The following is a 17,021-nucleotide window of genomic DNA, read 5'->3' as shown; positions in this document are numbered from 1 at the left end:
GGGGTTTTCGTGGCAAGAGACTAACCGAGGTGATAAAACATCACAAATAACATCTCAGTTTAAGAAGCCTAAAACCCTGTGCACAGATCCATCATTAAAGCAATCAAGAACCAGGGCTTAAAATGAATGCAAAAAATAAAAACAACAATTACAACACTGAGGAAGGAGGAGGGATCGTTAGAGGAATGCCGAGTGAAACAAACCAACAAAAAAAGTCCAAAAATGGAAATTTTGACTTGTGAAAGATTACACTCTGGAAATCTTGTGGGTTTCTAAGATGCCACTGGACTAAAATCCTGCTCTTCTGCCGCTGCCAACACAGCTACCTACCTGAAACTATTTCTGAGCATATATAGAGTGTCTTTCTGGAGCTTTGACTCAAAACCTCATACCCTGAAAATCTTACTGGTCTCTAAGGTGCCACTGGACTCAAATCCTGCTCTTCTCCTGCAGACCAACACAGCTACCCACCTAAAACAAAAAAGTCTTTACCTCCAAGATGCAAGACCTCGTTGTTGCTAAGAGAAAACTTCCAAATAAAAGGAGTGCGAGTGTTAAAAAGTGGATATTCAGGCACTGGCCATATTGGAGTCATGCAATGGAAGAATCCCGTGCTCTGAGAAATCTCATCTTGGTTCTTTTAAAACAAGATCGTAGACCTTACTGTTCCCAAGAGAAAACTTCAAAGTTCAGTTGTTTGCAGGGAAAGGGAAAGAAGTTATGTGTCTGAAAAGTAGTCTCACCACTGCCAGACTCATTATTTGGAAGAGAATTTTTCAAAATGGAGGATGTGTGTGTTAGGGGGGGAAAGTCAACGTCTGTGATCAGAGAATTGACCCTCACTAGCACCAAACCTGTCAGAATCCAACAGGGTCTTTTTTTTTCTTTTTTAAAAGCAGATTTCTAGACCTTACTGTTCTAAAGTGAAGTCTCAGGCAGAGAGATAGATAGGGCCAGTTTGCTGTAGTATTTAAGAGAGCAGGACTCTAATCTGGAGAGCCGGGTTTGATTCCCCACTCCTCCGCTTGAAGCCAGCTGGGTGACCTTGGGCTAGTCACAGCTCTCTGGAGCTCTCTCAGCCCCACCCACCTCACACGGTGTTTTGTTGTGGGGATAATAATGACATACTTTGTAAACCGCTCTGAGGGGGCATTAAGTTGTCCTGAAGGGTGATATTTAAATTGAATGTTTATCATCATCATCATTATTGGGCTGTGTCATTACAGCTAGGAGTGCTGCCTCTCAAATTTGGCTTCTGGCAGTGTCAGTACCTGCCATTTTCACACTGTGGATGTTAAAAAACTATCAGACCTAACAGTATGAAGAGCAACCCTGCTAGATCAGACACAAAGTCTAAGACCGGCATTTGGAAGCCGTCAACAGCCAACCAGATCTTTCCCAGGAAGCACAACAGCTCAGTCTGGAAACTAAAACCTATTGCTTCTGCTTCTTTAACTGGTTATCCAGAGGTTCGCTGCCTTTGAACATGGAGGTTCTATTTAGCTATCATGACTGAGAGCCCTCTCCTCTACAAATCTGTCTAATTCTGTTTTAATAAGAACGTCAGAAGAAGCCAGCTGGATTAGACTGAAGATCCATTGAGTCTGGTGTCCTGCAGTCATACAAATGCACCCAAGAAACCCACAAGCAGAACATGAAGGCATCCGCCTTCCCCACTGATAGACTCCAGTGTTTGATAGTAAGGAGCAGACTGCCCCTGAACATGGATGCTCTGTTTAGCTGTCTGAGCTAATGGCCATCAACAGGCTTCTCCTGCTCCATGGTTTCTATCAAGCCCTTTTTATAAGACACCTTTGTCAGCTGCCAGTACTACGCCCTGTGGCAGAGTTCCTAAAGTTAATCGTGGTTTTGCAAAGAGGTGCTTATCTGTTCCTATCCCCAATTTTATCAGGCCACTCCTCCTATTGTGAGGAAGAAAAAGTTCTCTCTCTGCCCCTGTAATATTTCCCACACTTGCCTTTCCTCTGAACTAAAAATCGCCCAAGCCTTTTGTTGTTCCTTAAAAGGAAGGTGCTTTAATTTTAAAATCAATTCATGTGGTGGGGACTTCCAGAGCAATAGCAAAAAACTCTACCACTTAATTGCCATTTAATATTTTTCAAAAGTGTCAAAACCATAGGCTTCATTTTTTTTTTCTTTAGAGGCATCGTGCCTGTAGGCATACTCCAATTTTACAAATTAAACATAGGGCTGTTATCTGTATGTCAAGGAAGGTTTTCTGCATCCTTCTCCTCCCAAGAGCAGAGTCCAAGGGATGCTGCAGGAGGGTTTCCACGGCAACCGCCTCCCAGGCCAGGAGGGCCAGCCAATCAGCTGTGCCTGGGGATGCAATGCTGCCAGCCCTAAGGGACCAGAGAGCACGTGCCATGGCGGGCGTCTCAGTATGACGTGGCATTGGGAATCCACACAGCCTGTTTCGCAAGGAGCCAGCGTGCCAGGAAAAAAAGAAAGCCAGGGCCGCTGGAAGAGCATCAGATACAGGAGAGCAGCCATGTCTGTCTGTTGCAGCCAGGTGAGAAAAAAGAGCCAGGGCCATCTGAACTACTTTCTTGTGGCAAGGGATTCCAAAGGCAAAAAGAAATCCCACTTCACAGGAAGGCACAGAACCATTCTTCTTATCTGAATTTCTTCCCAGATTTCGGAGTTCCAAATTACGTGGTCTTGTATCCAAAGAGGGGTTGATGCATTAATAATCCTCTCTTGGTGTAGTTTTTTTAATTTCTGGATAGCTTGCCGTAGGCGGGTTTGCAATTCAGATTAAACCTCACACACATTCCATGCAAAGAGTTTGGAGCACAATCTACTAGGAACTTTTTTTCCTTCTTGCCTAATTCTAAAATTCGGGTCAGCTCAAATGACGCTGATTTGCAGCATGTCCAAATAAAGCTGCGCATTTTTCCTATACAACTGATAAATAATTTATAGAACTCACCACAAAATGCTGTAATGGGGCACTTGCATTTAGAAAGAATTAGAAAACCCAGGAAAGATAAGTACATCAATGGGCAACCTGTGAGAGTTAAATAGATCCTCCATGTCCAAAAGCAGTACACCTCTGAATGTGAATTTTGGGCAGAAGTGGCGGGAAAGAGTTTGTTGTAGTGGATAAAGTGATAAACCAGGATTGGGAAGAATGCAGGTTGAAATCTTCACTAAGACTTAACACTCTGTGGCTGACCTCGACCAATAACTCACACATACACACTCAGCTTACTCTATCTCACAAGGATGTTGTAAGGCTAAAACAGAGGAGTAAAGAATTATGTACAATGTCCTGGTCTCCTTGGAGGAAAGTGGGATACAAATGTGATAAATCCAGAGGAGTTAGCCGTGTTAATCCGTAGTTGCAAAATAGTAAAGAGTCCAGTAGCACCTTTAAGACTAACCAACTTTATGGTAGCATAAGCTTCCGGGAACCGCAGTTCTCTTTGTCAGATGCATGGATAAAGATGTTAAATGAAATATGTTTCGAGTGAGAGAGAGAAGAGATTCCACCTGAAAGCCACAAATGCACTGCTTACAGTCTGAAAAAAAGAGAGGTTTCAGGACTGAAGCCTGCCGAAACTGCATCCCAAGATGGAAGTGGCTGTAGTTTTGAGGTCAAAAGCACTCTGCACATGCTCGAAGGGTGCATATTTCTCACTGAAAGTAAACTCTCGGGCTGAGTATTGGCCATTTTGAAGAAATAGATGGAGTTTTATGGGGGGAGGAGAGAACCAGACAGAGACACACACATTCACTCTTAACCCAGAAATCCAGTGGGATGTAGTGGTTAGTTTCATACTAGGATCTGGGAGACCCAGGTTCGAATCCCCACTCTGCCATGGATCACTGGGTGATCTTGAGCCAATCACACACAATCTCAGACTAATCTACAGCCTTTTTTGCACAGGTGATATTTGTGGTGTTTGGCTCCATACCTCTTCGGGTTTTCTTCCGCATTCCAGATGATTAATTCCCCCTTCAGATTTCAATGCAGTGTTTCAAGGGGTCTCTTCCATGTTTTCTGCCTCCACTTTTCCTGCACGGGGAGAAAATTTGGAAGAGAACCCTTGAAACACCGCATTGAAATATGAAGTTAACCGTCTGGAATTTGGAGAATGGGGTAAGACGCTTTGGGTTCCCAGTGGCAAGGTGGGATATAAATGAAGTAAATAAATAACCCCAGAACCTCCACATTTAAGAAATGAAAATAAAGACGTGTTTGTAGCGTGCTGTTTCCCACCCCACCTCTCAGATTGCTCTCGTCTCCATCTTGTATTTAAGCAGCCAATCTATAAGGCAAGAAAGTTTGATCTTTTGGTTAACAACATACTTGAAGACTGAAAATGGCCTTACAACCACCATCACTTCCAAAGCCATCTCCACAACTGTAGTGCCTGAAATGGCAGGCTGAGCTTTGAGTGGTGTCCTGGGGTTCACGGAAGTGCATGTGTGCACATGAACACTAAAGCGTCTCTCGCTCCCAGGGCAAGATGCAGCTGTTCCACATCCAGAGATTCAACTTTGTGATTTCCAGGAGGGCCAAACCCTAGAAGAATGGACACCCCACCAATTCACCGCACATACAAATTTAACACAACGTCTCCCAAAGACCAAAATATCAGGACAAAATAGCCATTTTGTGTGTATATGTTACATGCCATCAAGTCGCTTCCAACTTACGGCGATCCTATGAATTAGCAACCTCCAAAATGCCCTTTCATTAACTGCCTTGCTCATTTTCTAAGGAGCAGGAAATCAGTGTTCTCCCAGGTAAAAAGGAGTCCTGGCACATTTGGTTTGCTTTAGAGATGCGCTGACTTCGCTCCTTTGATTGCAAAGGGGGAGTCGTGTTAGCTGGCCCTAGCAAAATAAAATAAGAGTCCAGCAGCACCTTAAAAGAGTCACAACATTAATTTCAATACGAGCTTTCATGAGTCACAGCCCGCTTCTTCAGATAGACATCCCCATCTGGAAGTTGTATATTTCCTCCTGAGACTTTTACACCCCTTTTCATCTCCATTTCCACAGTCGGAAATGGCAAGAGACGAGCCATAAACCTTCATGAACCATCATGAAATGACAGAAAAGCCAAAGCAACGCAAAACAAAAGGGATTTGTTCCGCCTATTACCTTCTTTCAATAGAATCTCTTTGCCTTTGGGATTCGCACCTGCCCCCATTTCTCAAATCTCCCAAGATCCTTCCTGTTTGACACCTTCTTTCTAAGCCTCCTCAAAGGCCCTGCAAGAAGATAGGATATTGTTCCTCTTCACCCCATTCTGGAATTAACACCCCTGGGTCGTATCTGATAAATCTTTATGGAGGGACCAAACAGAATTCAGTTCTTCTCCCTACCACTCAAAATCTATCCCAAACTAGATTTTTATTTGTGCCTGGTGTTTGCAAGATATGAAGCCTGAACACTACATTTCCCGAAGCCTTCAATATGCTGCTTCCTTGTCATCTCCTTGGCTTGCAGAAATCCTAAGGGAAAGCAGGCCTCTCAAATGCCCCATAGTTACAAAACCTTCATGTTCAGAGGTCGTCTATCTTAAAATGTACTGTGGGCCAATGAGGGAAGCCTGGTGCTTTTCAGCCTGTTTTCCTGGGTTCATCTAGCTGGCCAGCACTGGAAACAGAGATGGTCCCTTGGCCTGAGCCAGCATCAGAGTTCTTCTAAGACTTTTTTTTTTAAAAGAAGGTTAGACCTGATTGAGGGAGGAGATCTTTTAGATTCATAGAGAATAAGCCTATCAATAGGTCACAGAAGCTAAATGGAGAATCCATGTCCTTAGGCAGTCTACCTCAGAATACCAGTTGCTACAGGAGTGGAATCAAAAAGAGGAAACCTCCCTTTAAGGGAGGTTAAGCGCAGCAGAACTCGAATCTGGAGAACCGGGCTTGATTCCTCACTCTACTTGAAGCCACCTGGGTGACCTTGGGTCAGTCACAGCTCTCTCAGAGCTCTCTCAGCGCCACCCACCTCACAGGGTGATTGTCATGAGAATAATAATAACACGCTTTGTAAACCAGTCTAAGTGGGCGTTAAGTTGTCCTAAAGGGTGGTATATAAATCAAATGTTGTCGTTGTTATCTTCATGTGTTGCTTGTGGGCATCTTTGAAGAATCTCAGGCAGGAGAATCTATCTGTTACACTTGTAACCTGCCCTTCCTTCAAAGAGGTGAGGATAGCTTAACCGGTCTCCCCCATTTCATCCTCACAACAACCCTGTGAAATAGGGTGGGCTAAGAGAGAATGAGAGGCCCAAGATCACCCAGTGGGTTTCAATGGCAGAGTAAAGACTTGAACTTGAGTCACCGAAGTCTTACTGGACAGCACTGCCTCGGAAGTCTGTCAGCAGGACACAGCAGCTCTGTGGTGCCACCTTGTCCCGCTTAAAATATCGGGAGGCCTTCTCCGAGATATTGATGAAAGCTGAAAATCATTTAGAAAAATGAATCAACACAGTTGTCTGAAGGAATGGGCATCAATGATGTTTTCTGACCTCTTCCCCTAAAAAGGGATGAACACATTCACACCAAAATAGCCAGATCCGGAAATCTCAGCCCACCCAATTCAAACGAATTAAGAAATACGTAAAGCTGATTTATACAGGAACTGTTTAACTAACGTTTAACTTTCAACTAAAATGTCTTCTGGTTCTTAAAATTACTGGGTAAAGGGATCTTAAGACATAGAGGCATCCTTTGGTGTCCAAACTGATTTCCCTTGGTTCAGGGCTGTTTTTAAAAATCTTATTTATTTAGTACTTTTTTCATCTCATCCTGCCTCTAAAGGAGCTCAGGGCAGTGGTACCTTGTTCTGCCCTCTTTTCTTTTATTCTCACAATAACCGTGCAAGGTGGGTGAGACTGAGAGAGAGTGACTGTCCTATAGGAAACATCGTGGCAGAACAAACTTTGTAGAGGGTTCAGCTTTGAACCTGAGTCTCCAAGATGCTGGGATATTCTAACCACTACACCACACTACCTCTCTGTCCTCAATCCTCACCCACAGATTTCCGCTACGTCTCTTCGTATGCATTCCCTGTCTGAAATTTGAGCAAACTGCAGAGTCTCACGCTGATCCAATCCCCTTGCCAGCTTTTCAAGGTCAGCTACTCTGGGAATAAAGCTGGCTCTCTCCCCCACACCCAAGCAGACCAAGTAAGGGAGGGGACAAACCCAGATGTCTCTCGCCCAAGGTTGTGTTTTAATGAGGGCAAAGAGAAGGAGAATGTTACTGCAATCAGGGCTGGGGGGAAACAGAGCCGGTGACTTTGCACAGAGAACATTTTCTGCCCACCCTGTAGCTGATCTGAAGAAATTCGCACCCAATCCGCCTCAGCTTCTATGCATGCGCCTGTTTTGGGTGGCCATTTCAAAACATAAAGCCAGCAACACTCTCGTCTCCCTAGAATCATCCAGAAATGGAAGTAGGGAAAGGCTCAAACTTCCTTGTGTAGAGTGGGATCTTTCATTCCAACCGGCCCGGTACCATTTTCTCTGCATGGCAGTACTTAGGCGCAGAAAGGCTCTTTCTTGAGACCCAACTGGAGAGGCTGCGGAGAGAATTAGGGCCCTTCTCAGGGCTTTTTTTCAGCAGGAACGCGGGGGAATGGAGTTCCAGAATCTCTTGAAAATGGTTGCATGGCTGGTGGCCCCGCCCCCTGATCTCCAGACAGAGGGGAGTTGAGATTGCCCTATGCGCCGCTGAGCGGCGCGGAGGGCAATCTCAACTCCCCTCTGTCTGGAGATCAGGGGGCGGGGCCACCAGCCATGTGACCACTTTCTCCAAGGGCAACCCACTGAGTTCCACCACCTCTTTTCCCAGAAAAGAAGCCTTGGCCCTTCTACACATGTAACAGGTCTTTCACCTCTGAGCTACCAACCACCCCAGCCAAAAGCAGAAGAGCAGAACCAGAGGTTTCGTCTTGAAAGCATTGGATCTTGCCTCTTATCAAATCTGGCCCTTGGGCCATTGAAGTCAGTATTTCCTCATCTCCCCAGCTGCTCCCCAGGGCCTCTCTGGCACATTTGCTACCCAAAATCTTTGACTGGAAATTGAGCGAGGGGCTTTCTGCATGCAAAGCAGGTGCCCCACCTCTGAGAGCTGCCAGCGATTGCTCACGTGCTTGCAAAAGCTGCATTATAGAGAATCGGGCCACTGGCCTGTCCAGGCCAACGTTGTCTCCTTTGACCAAGGACTGACCTCCCAAGGAAGGTTTCACACATGCCACTTAGAGCTCTTTGGTGGGACCTTCTTTCCTACTGTTGGCATACATGTTTGAGTGACAGAAAAGCAGGATTTATTTTATTTTTTTAAAAAATTGATTAATAGGCATGCAGGAAACTGGGCTTAAAACCCTTCCTGCCTTTGTAGCAAGAATGGACACATTCTGTAAGCAGTTGTTTCCCCAAAGAGCTGTAACACATTTAGGGAAGGCTTTTTTCACATTTGAATTTCTCAACCTGTTATAGATGCATTCTCTGTTCTCCAGTGGAAATCTATGTCCATTTAACCCATCTGGATTGCCGTCCACCCTCTTATGACTGTCATATGAAATCAATAGGCCCGGGGACAAGACTTGCCAGTTTCACCAAATGCTGATTCCCTTCAGTCACTTGCTGTCCTTCTTCTCATCTGACAAGATCAAGAGGAACATTATGCTGTAAAAATAAACCAAACCGGAGAGCCACCATTATGTATGGGTGTGGAATTAACACTTCAAAAGTGCCTTTGTAGTTCGTTTTAGTAGCTAGAACAATTCCATTTTAGACTCAGAATAGTGCCACGAAAAACTGTGATCTCCATTCTACTGTCAAGCTGATTGGGAGTCAGAGGGTTGCCAGCCTCCAGGTGTTGGCTGGAGATCTCCTGGAATGACAACTGATCTCCAGGCGACAGAGATCAGTTCCCCTGGAGAAAATGGCTGCCTTAGAAGGTGGATTCTATGGCATGATATCAGCTGAGGTCACTCCCCTCCCCAAACCCCGCCCTCTCCAGGCTCCACTCCCCAAATCTCCAGGAATTTCCCAACCAGGAACTGGCAACCTTACCGGAGATCGTGGGCCAATCACTCTCAGCCTAACCTACCTCACAGGGTTGTTGTGAGGATCAAGTGAGAGACAAAGTAACAGAAGCTGCCCATCTAAAGAGTGGGATAAAAATGTGATTGATTAGAGCAGGCTTCCTCAATGTCTGTGGGCAGAATAAGCGACTGGCAAATAAAGGGCTTTTTATTCAGACTCTTACCACCACAAATGAGAGAAGGATTCTGGAAACAGTTGTGGATCAGCTGTGCGGCAATGGGAGCTAAGGAGCACCAGAGCAGTGGAGCACCTCTTTCCCCCCTACTCTGTGTATTTTATCCTCCCTTTCTCACATTGGTTGTCTTCTTTTGTGGGCAAGTTATCCTTCCCTGGGCTGCTTCTTGTGTGCGCGCGCTTGGCTCCACCTTCCCTGTAGGCATTTTGTCCAACCTATAGCAGCCAGTTTGTAATAGCGGCACCCACCAAGTGAGTCTGATCTTGACAGATCTCAGAAGCCAAGCAGGGTCAGCCTTGGCTAGTAACTGGGAGGGAGACCTCCAAGGAAGACCACGGTTAGAGAGGCAGGCAATGAGAAACCACTTCTGTTGATCTCTTGTCTTGAAACCCTCGGCATTGTTTGCCGTAACTCAGCTATGACTTGACGACACTCTCCACCACGCCCCATCCAAAATTCCAAAGGTGCTCCACAGACTCAAAACATGTTGACAGCCCCTGGATTAGACTGACTGGATTAGATTGACCAGACAGACAGATCGGTCTTTTCCGTCTCTGCGGAGTCTTTCAGACCTTTCCTGGTTTTCCTCAGAAGAGTTTCCAAACGTTCCTTTCTTGCCATTCACGGCACACCTCTGTTATTACTCCCATTTCAGAACAAGGCTGGCATAGAGGGACAGAGAAGGATCTTGCCAGTAGATATGATGTCAGCAGGGCCAAGAAATTAGGCAGCTTCATCTTCATCATAAAAAAATGTTTGGATAAATCCAGCATACCTTGCTAGCAATGCCCATTTCCTCTCAAGTGGAGCATCCCATACGATCACATGTGGCATTTTGAGCATTTTTGCCTCTCTGTAATGGGGGGATTCACCCTGGTAGCCATAGCTGGTCTGTACTCATAATTTGCCAGTTTGGTTGGACTGCAGATGCCCCAGGGTAAGTGGAAGCAGCCAAGTCCTCTCTTGCCTCGTGTTGATGGTTACATTCTCCATGCTGGAATATGCCCAGAACTTATTGGATACCATTTCAATGTCCAAGCAGCCCTGCAATAACGTGCAGAATTCTCACTACACAATTTAGAACACTGGATGAGCGCACTCTGACTGGGGAGTCAGGCAGGCAAAACCGGCTAGGCCAACTACTTACGGAGAGCTTGTTTCACTGCACCCACCTGCAGCCCCACAGGCTTGAATGAACTAAGTGGAAAACCTCTTTATAGATCATCTTTTCCGGATAGGTGGACTGGATGAATAGGACAGCCTGAAAGAAGACAAGGACAGCCACAAGAAATCCCTAAAGTCAGGGGTCATTTCATAGAAAAAGAGCTGGAGGGACTCATTAGCATAATCATTAGCATATGCCATGCCCCTTGACATCACCAGAAATGTGTCATTAGCATCAGGGCCGGTGCCACCGTTGAGGCAGTGAGGTGGGATCCACGGGTGCCGCCGGGCCGGAGAGGGCACCAGAGGGGGTGCCGGGGGTGGAGGCACGTGTCCCACGCCACCACCGGCTAGCCCCGCACTGCCGCCGCTGCCGCCACTTGCCCCCAGGCAGGCACAGCAGCCACAGGCCAGAGACGATAGGCAGCTGGGGCGGTGCGCAGTGCACGGGTGGCTTCCTCCCTCCACACCAGCCCTCCGCCGGCGGCACTGTGTGATGATGTCATCACGCAGTCCGAGGCCTGATCCGGGCCATTTCGGCCCCAATCCAGGATGAAACAGGCCCAAAATGGCCGATAGGTGGGCAGGGCCACCTGACATGTGACCTCTTTGGGGAACTGCCGGAACTGCATTCCTGTGCATTCCCCCTCGAAATGAGCCCTGCCTAAAGTCATGTTTATGTTCAAAACATTCCCCAAATAATTAAAATTTCTGAGTGTTAGATTTTTTAAAAAAACAAACGTTTTTCTGAGCATTCAACTGTACTGCTCGCAATTGATACTTAAATTGCGAGGCAAATGGAGGCATGCTTTGTTCCTCGCTGCCAGACAATTATTTGTTCTACAGTTGTCTTGCTTTTCCTAATGGGTATTTTTTTCTGAGCACGTTCAGGGCTATTAAACGCCCTCCTCCCTCTACCCAGCCAAGCAGCCCATAAATAAGTCAGTAACTCATTGGAGTCTGCCGTCACGGTCTGAGTTACTCTGTTCCATTTTTATGCTCTCAGCAAAACGGGATGCTACTTGTTCCAAAATCCAATTTGCAGAGTGATTCAAGGAGGATGCTTTTCAAAGGAGCACCCCCCACCCCTGGAAGAAACACCTTCCTTGGACTACCAATGCCCACTTCACCCTGGAAAGAACCTTTCTTCTCATTCACCCCCACCACCCCCTTAAATCTCATTTAAGTATTTAATCTTTGTCCAGCAACCCTAGATAACACGCCAGACACCTTGGCAACTGCTGCTTTCTTCCAATAAAAAGTCTCTTGGTTGGACTCCTCACCAGAGCATCTTGGAACAAATCATCAAAAGGGAGAGATGGAGGGTTGCCACTCTGGATGTGAAATAGGAAATTTATTAATTTAGATCTGACCTGAATCACACCGATGCGTAAATATTGTAAATGCTCTAAACCCAAAAAGAACTATTTCCAACGTTCAGGAGCAGTCAGAAACCTTCCAGTTTAGTAGTCTGGATCTAGTAATCTGGATTCAGACAGTCTCGCTAAACAGTTAAGGGGAAAGTAAATCAGCATAAATGTGCTTGACAGGGATGCTATCCAACCAGAACAATTAGCCTACCTTCCTATCCCAACTGACATTTATGTGCACAGTCAGGGCTTTTTTCCCAGCAGGAACGCAGTGGAGCGGAGTTCCAGCACCTCTTGAAAATACTTGGCAATAGTGCGTGAAAATATTATTTCAAAGAATTCCATGTGTTTCTTCCTCATTTCCCTCTTGAGAGTTCCGCCACCTCTTTTCCCAGAAAAAAACCCCTCTGCACTGTGCTTCCATGTTCTGCCAATCATTGCACCATCACACAGGTTTGGGGGAGACTTTCTATCTCTGGAATCACAAACTTTGTATTTGCGATGTCCTATTTTGTCCTCTAGGGCTGCCCCTGCTAGGTTAAGCTTTACTTGTGCATGCTGGAAGGCAAGTTGGTGAGATGGAAGGGATGGAGGCAGAGTATCCTGCCCCTTACCAGGAACGGGCAATAAATCACCTTCCCTGCAGAAGTCAGAGGCAATGGCTCTGCTTACACACTGGCAGACAGGGCTGCAGAAATGGGAGAGGGACAGATACAGAGGATCAGACTTTTGCCATGCTGCTCCCCCTGCCTTGCCTAACGGGCAGCTTGCCTGCCTTGCCAACTGGGGCCACCAAGACAGAGGCTTAAGGCTCTCTCCTATATACACTCACACAACAGTAAGAGCATTCAGACAAACACAATGATGGTAAAGGATCCGATCATCTTTCCATGAAAGAGAACCACTGCCCCCCTCAACTCAGGCACCGGGATCTTTATTGTATTCACAAACTGGGATATGTCCACCTGTTCATATTTAACATGCCTGTTGAATGGTAGTGATCTATTTTTAAACAGAAGTGGAGCACGTGGGCAAGCGAAACCAGCCCTGCTCCCACGCACTGCACTTTTGTAAATCAAAAAGCTCTCCCCCCCCCCCCCGCCCCACTTCAAAGCCTGTAATGGGTGGGAGAATTTTAATGGCCTGTAAAAGTAGGACACATCCACCAACATATCTGAAAGTTGGCATGATTAGTATATAAAAGAAACAAACTAAGGGCTACGATCCACTGAACACCGTCTGACCTGGATCTTCATTCCTATTTGTATATGACAAAGTGAGCTTTGGCTCATGAGAGATTATACCCTGCAAAATTGTGTTGGCCTTTAATGAGCTACTAGACTTGAATTTTGTTCTTCACCCTATGAACAATTTCCTAGGAGTAGGTTCCCTTGAACAGAATGGGGCTTGCTTCTGAGTAGAGCTGCTTAGGATTGCTTCCAAAGGAATGGAAGGGTGCAAGTCCTGGTGATGATCGCACGTAGCCCAATGCTGTGATTAATTTTAGAAATATGTAGGATTTGAACATGGTGGAGAATGTAATTCTGGAACCATAAAAGAACAGAATGGGAGAGCAGAATTGGGTCAGCCTAAATGCAAAGGAAAATGCCCATAATGGTGGCTTTGAAGAGAGAGGCACGTGTCCATGTCTGTCCTGTCGAGTAAGTCTACTCAGGTGCTGGGTTCAAAAGAATGTGTAGTGAGAGTTCTGGTTTCAGTCTATTAGAAATAGTTATATTTCCTTTTGGTAGCAGAGTTATTTAGTCAGAAGTGCTTTCCCAATATTCAGTAACTAATTCTCAGACAATCAAATTGTAGGAAGATACAGTTTATTGAGGTAAGTTCCATTCAGAGCAACACCTTGGAGTAGAAAGAGAGAGTCCTAGTCTAAAGAGTCACTTTCCCTATAAATACTATGGCCAGATAGTCCGGCAGCGAGGCTGTAGGTGGGTCTGTGGATGAGGCCTTCAGGCAGGAGTTCTGAGAAACACATTTTTCCCTTTTGGAAGGCCATAAGGCAAGGAGAAGAAATCTCAGAAGAGATACAGAGACAGAGGAGGAGTCAGCAGGCATTCCCGCCTTAGACAAAGAAAAGCAGCTTACTATGAATAGAGTTACACCTATACACAGAGAGACATGCAGCTCCCCCCACCCCACCCCAATGTTCAAGGCATGCTGAGTCACCTATACCATCACAATCTACACTTGGCCATTGATCCCATGTATTTTCCACAATCTCTGTGTGGAGTAGCTGGTTTCCTGACAACCCTGTGAGACAGGCTAGATTGAGAAAGAGCGATTGGTTCAAGGATATCCAAAGCTGATTTTGAAGTTGGCTCTCCTAAGCCATAGTGCAATTACCATGCTGGCTCACCTTCTAGCCTATCACAAAGGGGGGAAATGGTATGACTCCATCACATGTGCCAGCCTGAAATCCTTAGAGACACAGGGAAGGGAAGAAATAACTTTTAAAGCGGCCATTCTAGATGCCTCTACCTAGGGTTGCCAGGGACCTGGAGTCCCTCGACAGGGGATCCCCAGGTCCCTGTAGTCTCCCAGCGGGGGGATTGGGTGCTGGCACTTACCCCGGCTTCATTTCTCTGCATGTGCGCACTCCTAGCTCACGTGATGTCACTTCCACGTGTGACGTCATCACGCGGGGTCAAAGGGGACCCTTGTTGCCGCCACCGGCTCTCGCTGCGAGCGCGGCTACTGCCACCTGCCTGCTCGCTTGCTCTCATTTGGTGCACAGGGGCCGTGGCAGTGAGAGGCGGTGAAAGCGAGCGACCATGCTCGCAGCGAGAGTGTTCTTGCTGCTGCCGCCGCCACCCACTCTCGCAGTGTAGGAGCGTACCCCTGCCTGGGGAGGAGGCTCCCCAGGGAGTGCGCCCCCCGCCAGCCATGTAAGTGGGAGCGGGAGAGGGAAGGGTGGGATCTGGGGATCCCCCGCCCCCGGCGGGGGAATGGCAACCCTACCTCTACCTGAAGTCTCATTGAATTCAGAGACACTTTCTTCTGAGTAAACATAGATTGGGCTGCATGGTACGTTTTGAACCTTGTCCGATATATAACAAAAACCTGTCTCTTCCGGCTAGCTGGAGGCAGTAAGGTCTCTTGGGCTCCCACTTAAGACAAGAGTCAATTCACCTCATGCTCCAGCCCGGCATTGAGTCTGGGAGATCAATTGCTCTCTCCCTTGCCCTGGCTGGTCACAGCCACTGACAAGCCTTTCAAAACCACTCTGCTTATCCGTCTCCTGATAGTCTGACAGTCCGAGCATCGGGGCTTACATCACAAGAAGAATCATGTTCAGAAAAAAAGGAAGCCATTGCAGAAGAAACAGTCATTTTAGGTGGGGAGGAAGGGAAAATATGCCGCCTAGACTTAAGGAGGAGTAAAAAGGAGACTGCAAGCCTGGTTTGGAAAGGCAAATAAAACAACTAGTCTAGTCACGGCCAGGGCTAAATTGATGGCACGGCTGCATTAGGAATCCTGTGGACAGTCCTGGTTGCCCCATCTCAAAAAGGGTATTGCAGAGCTGTGAAAGGGCAACTGAAATAATTGAGGGAGTGGAGCATATTCTCTATAAGGAAAGGCTCAAGAGTTTGAGTCTTTTCACCTTAAGGCAGGGGTCCCCAACTATTTTCAGCCCTGCAGGCAGCTTTGGAATTCTGACACAGGGTGGTGAGTACAGCAACAAAATGGCTGCCATAAAATGGCTACTGCAGGAAATGGAGCAAGCCACAAAATGGCTGCCACAGGAAGTGGGGCCAACCACAAAATGTCTTAGAGTGAAGTTATGCTTAAGTCGGCTAAGAAGTCTTTGACATTTCAGACAGAAGCTCTGTTAAACAGGATACCTCTTAAAATTAGTGTTGTTTAAAAATATTTTCTTGCATGCACACAAAATATACCTAATTGAGCTAAGAAACCCTCATCTGGCAGCATCTGTCTTCATTTTGCCAGCATCTAATACACATGTCAAAAGAGAAAGGGGGGGAAATGCTTCTGACTACCTTTATACAAGCCCTTCTTTCATGAGCTGACATTTTTAACCTGTATTAACCTGAAGCTCCTTACACATGTGATGTGTACAGTGAGAGAGATTCTGGACAAATTTTGATAGGAACAAACGATTTTTGGCAGGGGCAGGGGGCCACGTTGGGGACCCCCGGTCTAAGGAAAAAGTGAGTAAGGAGGGAAGCATGAATGAGATTTATAAAATTATGCATGGTATAAAAAGCAAAGAGCAAGAAAACCCCCATGCTACTGGGTGTGTGTGTGTACTAAACTGTTGTTCATTATTGTATTTGTTTAGTGAATGTCCTAGTTCTTGATTATATTGTATTTCACTTGCACTGTTGCAATCCATCTTTGATCTCAGTGACAAAGGTAGACTGTAAATGAAATGATGAAGACAAAGTACTTCACAGAAACGCAAGTAACTCATTGAACTCATTGCAACAGGAGGTGGAGAATGTCACTAGTAGCTCAGATAGACTTCGAATGAAGATCAGACAAATTCAAAGAGGAAAGATCTAACTGAAAACTAGAGACAAGCAATTGCAAGGTCTCCTGCCCTGGTTAGAGGGTGCTTGGAGGCCACTGGGGCAGGGCAGTGTTGGAAAGAGGACGCTGGATTAGACGGGCCTCCTAAGCCTGATTCTGCCAGGACTCCTCTTACATTCTAAACATTTGCTTTTCTGCTGAACTGAGTGACTTATATCAGCTAAGTGCAATAGGGTGTATTTGAATATATTTTCACAAAACATAAATGTATAGAGTTCAGTAACATTATTAATCTCTTGCTTGTGTAACGACTACATTTTAAACATGGTAATAAAACTGGCTTGCACGAATCATTACCAAACTCTGACCTGATCCACCCAGGCTTTTGGGAGGTTCGCAGGCAATGGAATTATCTTGTTGCCCAAATATTTGGTCACAAGAACTAGAAAGCCACCAACCAACTTGTCCTCCTCCGTATTTTATCCGTTGCTCAATGCTGTTTAGGTGAGAGGTCATCAGGTCATCTTATACTGAGAGTCTGATCTTATGCGGTATATAAAAAAAGGTGTGCCTTTTCTTTGAATTTGCTAATTAATTCCAGCGAAAGGATGTAGGATTTTTCACTTCCTCAAAACCATCCAACGTAAGCAAAGCTTTCATTATTCCACTCCCAACCCCATCATCATTTCGGATAATCTCTCCTTCT

This window comes from Eublepharis macularius, chromosome 5 (genome assembly GCF_028583425.1).
Source record: "Eublepharis macularius isolate TG4126 chromosome 5, MPM_Emac_v1.0, whole genome shotgun sequence".
NCBI classification, from domain to species: domain Eukaryota; kingdom Metazoa; phylum Chordata; class Lepidosauria; order Squamata; family Eublepharidae; genus Eublepharis; species Eublepharis macularius.
This window is presented reverse-complemented; position numbering follows the sequence as displayed.